At 37.3% G+C, this 5602-nt stretch overlaps 1 non-coding gene across 1 annotated transcript; it reads left to right on the top strand.

Annotated features, from left to right (window-relative positions):
* Positions 1-1129: 1129 nt before the first annotated feature.
* Positions 1130-1201, top strand: Trnay-aua. The gene has a single exon. It is a non-coding gene; the product is annotated as a tRNA-Tyr (tRNA).
* Positions 1202-5602: the final 4401 nt, after the last annotated feature.

Below are 5602 nucleotides of genomic sequence, written 5' to 3'. Positions count from 1 at the left end.
CACCTTGATTCCTATCCTGGACAGGCGTTAGGGGGTTCTTCTAAAACACTTTTGTTTCTAGGTACCTTTAAAGGAAAAAGTCGCTTGCATACGAACGTGAGACAGTAAATGAAGCATTCGTGTCACACCGACAAAATTTTCATTGGAGGTTTCCGGGTTTGCTGGCCATGATCATGATTGGTTAATGATTTCATCAGACATTTTGTTATCAACTGTAGACGACATTTTCAATTACTTGTTGTGTTACTTCCCAACGTGTCACGCATAAGACAGCAAGCCACTGAAGATGTCATCCACAACTGATGACGAAACGGCTGGTAGAATCATTAACCAATCTAGACCAGCAATGTCCAGCAAACTTGCGGGAAACCTCCAGTGTCCATATTGATTCCGGCCATAAAAGTCTACAGCAATAAATCTCCCTATTTTGATAATACGCTTTGACAGCAGATGGATCTTTTTTTAGCCGATCAAATATCAATGATCGCTAATTTCCCGCTATCTTTATTCACAACGTTAACGACTTTAGTCCACTTAGTGGCAGTGGCATTCCCATATCGTCCCATTTCATTGGCTCACCCTGTTTATTTTCCGCATGTAGTTTTTTTTTTTAAATTAAACAGTCATATATTTAAACATACACATAATTTAGACATCTTTTTAGAAGTGAGTTAGTTTAATATGAAATATTATTCTGAAAATTCATTTCTTGAATTTTTTACCCACTACACACTACCTGAAATTAATGAGGGAAAAATTGTTGCTGTTGTCACACCCCCGCCGGGAATCGAACCCGGGACCTTTGGCATTACGCACCAATGTTTTGACAACTAAACTACGAGAGGTGACAACAGCAACCACCACCAACCGACCTACAAGGTTAACGATCCGTCGAACTAATGTAATTATATACTGAATATACTACGATTAAACATACATATAATTTAGACATATTTTTAGAAGAAAAAAGAAATGAATTTTCAGAATAATATTTCATATTAAACTAACTCACTTCTAAAAAGATGTCTAAATTATATGTATTTTTAATCATAGTATATTCAGTATATAATTACATTAGTTCGACGGATCGTTAACCTTGTAGGTCGGTTGGTCGTGGTTGCTGTTGTCACCTCTCGTAGTTTAGTGGTAGAACATTGGTGCATAAAGCCAAAGGTTCCGGGTTCGATTCCCGGCGGGGGTGCGACAACAGCAACAATTTTTCCCTCATTAATTTGAGGTAGTGTGTAGTGGGTAAACCAATTCAAGAAATGAATTTTCAGAGTAATACTTCACATTAAAGTCATATATTTATCATTTTACTCATAACATCTCAATCTATGGCAAAAGAAGGAAATGTACCATTACCGTTACAATCGAAGCAGACAGACAAAGATGGAAAGATGGAAAGAGAGAGATGGATTCCTCTTTGTTCCATCATCGCCGTCGTATCAGCAGGAGGAATTTCGGTGAGTTTCGAAAATGCAGACCAATTGATTTTATTTTAATAATAAGTTTCGTAAGACAATGGACACCCACGACGGACGGGCAGAGAGCACAGGTGCGCTCCGAGCAGTCCGTAGGTGTACTAAATAGTCTCCATCATCTCTCCCTCTCCGTTTCTCTTTTTGTGTCCGCGGTGCTCTCTCGGCTGAATTCAAATCCGATACTTTTTATTTTCATCCCGATCCTCATTGTGTGAGGACATTAGCTCGAGATATTATCACTGAGTTGTGGGTTTGATATTAAATTAATGCATAGACCACACTCCCCTAAAATAACTTCGGAAACTAATGTTTTACCTGCGTTTCTGCCCGCCAGGGTCGTATTCAGGCCATTGTCTTCTACGCAAAAAGAGAACCGCGAAATTCTGAAGGAGGCAGTAAATGATTGTTGTAATTATTTCTCTCTCCCTTTCTCCTCCCTCCATTTCCCTCGCTCCTGTCACTGATTTTAGATAAGCAATTGCATTATGTTCGGCTTGTTGGATTTGTTACAATTAATATTAAACCATCGGCAATACTTAGCAACATCACTATTACTAGTTATTTTAATTATTTAATTTGAAAGACGATGTTAGTATTTGTTGAATTTATTATTCCTTTTTAAAGTGAAAGGTTAAATCCACGGAATTCGGAAAACTTTTTTGTGAAACAAAAGCAAATTTATCTAATAATTTATGCTCCCCTTGTGATGTTACGTCAAACAAATTCGTTCACAATTTCGTAATTTATATTAAAGACCGTCGAAAATATTTAAACATATATTTGTCGATTTTTAAAACCAAACGAGAAGCAGTTCAATATAATGATTTAATAGTTGCTACCTTAGAAACGCAATTAGGTATTTCGTTTCCTCTAAGGAATTGCCGTGCCAGTCAGAATTATCGTAAACTACGATAATGATCTATCAGAATATCGCAGACTTTAATTTTATGCCTAACTGATTCACAGTAATAACGCCAAGGAGTTCTGATATTAGACGACATAATTTTCCCATTAATAATAACCGATCACGATTTAGATATAAAGTCAAATAAAAAGAATGAAGTTAGCTCAAAAGTTTTCTGCATATAATAATAAAAAACCTGCCAGTTGCAGTAAATAATTGTAATCTTTACATGCATATAAAGGAGCTCGTACTGACGTTACACGTTCTGATTGATTATAACAGCATACGGCTTGGAACTATTGCCATTCAATATTTGCGAAAAATCGATTTTAGTGACCTTTGACCTTCAATTACATAAGACGCAGACAGGAGATGTTATGTGACTTTTAACGCAACGTTTATAATGCCAAAATAAAGGTTTGTACCAATTCACATTTTATTTTCTCATTCCGAGGTTGACCCTCCTTTTTTGACTTAACTGACTGTACTATTAGGGGTCGTTCATAAAATACGTCACTCAGAATTTTACCTCTTTGGACCCCTCCCAACCCTTTTTCAGGTTAACTCAGCGACCCCCTTAATACATATTACGTCACAAAAGCTAGTCTCCTCCCCTTATGCAATTTCTTGTTATTAAGAGTTAAGAAAAAGTTAACAATTTTTGGTGCAAGAAAATGATAAAAGATTAAAAACGTTTCTGCCCTTGGGTTTGGTTCCGCATATATTCTGGACAACTAAATGAATGAAGCTTTTGGAGCACAAGCTCATTCTTCTTATGTAAACTCAGAACAGTTTTGGGCATTCAAAATCGCAAAGCATAACTGCATCCGCAATTTCTACAAAAGATTGAGAAAATTGATAGAGTTGACTTCCAGTATATGAAAGTTTATCATAATGATATTTGGTAAAAAAACACTACAAAAGATGTCAATATGTATCTTTTGTTTCGGCAAAAATAAGAAACGGATTAAACGACCAACTAATTAATGATTTTGACGAAGGCCGTCGTAGCCAACATGCAAACATCACCTAATAGCGTTAATTTGTTGTTTGCACAATTGACAAATGACGTCAAGATTGTACGTATAATGCGATTGTTAATAAAGTACGCTTGTAACGACGGTAGTTAGTTAATAAGAGTGTTAGTGACCTCTTAACCACTTAGCACTGATTGCTTGTTTAAATGATTGGATAATAACTTAAAGTTTAGTATGGCAACCGAACGAAGAAGAGACATTGCCGTCCCGTACGTCCCCATGCCATTTAGATCACGGGCGGCCACTCCAAGGGAGCAACGGCCACAGCTATGCTTCAAACAGGGGTTGACCAAGACATGAATCAAAAAACTGGCAATGAAATTAACACGAAATAATAACATATCTACAATTTTCAAACAGTTAAAGTGACCTCCGAGTGGTCAAATCTACCTAAATAAAAAGAAATGGGTTGTGTCTTCGAGAAATTCCAAATGGATTGGGTACGTAATGTGAGTGAAGCTTAAAAATATCTAAGTTAGAGGTGATGATGCGCAAGTGATGAAACACACTAGAAATGAGGAAGCATTGTGATATAAGTACAAAAGTCGTTATAAGGAAAGGAGATGATGATGGAACACCATATGACATACGAAGGGCTAGATACGGACATACAATAGAAGCAGAAACAATAGTAATGAGAAGCAGATAGAGAACCTGATTAGATTAATGTAGGATGCTCTAGTTCTAGCGAAATGCAAGGATGTTTAAGATAGGAAGAAATAGAGATGCGTATTGACGATCGTCATCAAAAGATTATAAACTTACTTTGGCTCATCACCCTAAACGCGAGGCTAAACGGAAACGTCTGCCTCTTAAAGTTCTCAAACTTTTCTAAAACTTCAACGTCAAACGTCAAACGTCCAATAGCTTCCACTCTCCGTCTCGCGTTCCTTCTTATGAAAATGGATACGTTATTGCTGGTAATCTTAGGACGGTCCTACACATCATATAAGGATGTGGGATGTTCTGGTTTTAGGGAGTGGAGGTGCGTGTCCAACCATAAAGTTAATAATATGTAAAATTGATCATGCGACAAGTCGCTTCTGGCTGGATGAATATAAAAATAAGGGATGAAAAATTAGAAGAAGGTTAGAAATGAAGAGGTATTAGAAAGAATAGAAGAATAGAGGACTCAATGGAAGTCAATAAGAAATAGGCGAGATAGATTGGTACGACACCTTCTCAGGTACGAAGGACTAATCAAAGACATATTAGAGGCAAAAACGGGAGTTAATAGGAGTAGAGGTAGACCTAGATTAAATTATTATTCGCAGATAGTTAAGGATGTAGGATGTTCTAGTTTTAGGGAAATGCAAAGATTAGCTCAGGATAGGAAGAGTGGAGGTGGGTGTCCAACCAGTCTTAAGAATGATGACCTTATGATGTTGATGAATGTAAAAATGAGTACTTTCATAAATTTAATAATGTGTAAAATCGATTATGTGACGAGTCGCCTCTGGCTGTCTGTCTAAATGTGTCCTGAATTAGAGTCACCGTACCGTCTCGGACAAATCTGAGTGCCGACTTGAATTATCATAAAGGGAAATCCTTATTTTACAATTAAGGCCCCCTTAATGGTAAATAAGTGTCAAGTGACTCTCTGTTAACGTGGCGTTAATGTACGCACTCAACTTACGTATATCGATAAAGGTCTAGTGTTTCTAATTTTCTGGTATTCCCTAACACTCAACTGGCTGGTGAAAATAAAAGCCAATTGTGAAAAGTTCGTTATCGGAAGATAAGAATGTGCTAATATACTAAAGAGTTAATGGTCCAGCGTAGATATGGTTGCAGGCAATGCAAATTGGTGCATCAATTTCTTCTGATGATATGAAATCGTGTAATTATAGCTGTTTATTCAAATGACGGCGCACGTCTACCTTAGATATCCATTACACATTTAAAATAGCGAATTTTGACATATTGTCCCGAGATAAAAATGTTCAGTCTCTCAGAGTCTTTGAAAGCGAGACTTGAGTCTCCGTCTCTCATCGAGTCTCTCTGGTGTCACCGAGAGAGACTGTCGAGAGACTGTCAAAAAAAACTGTTTCGCGTCTCTGAACGAGAGACTCGAGTCGCTCATAGAGAGATCCTCATTTCGTATCCAGTCTCTGAACGAGAGACTCGAATCTCTGAATGAGAGACTCGAATCTCTGAATGAGAGACTCGAATCTCTC

This window comes from Agrilus planipennis, unplaced genomic scaffold (assembly GCF_000699045.2).
Source record: "Agrilus planipennis isolate EAB-ADULT unplaced genomic scaffold, Apla_2.0 scaffold169, whole genome shotgun sequence".
Classification (NCBI taxonomy): domain Eukaryota; kingdom Metazoa; phylum Arthropoda; class Insecta; order Coleoptera; family Buprestidae; genus Agrilus; species Agrilus planipennis.
This window is presented reverse-complemented; position numbering and strand designations above follow the sequence as displayed.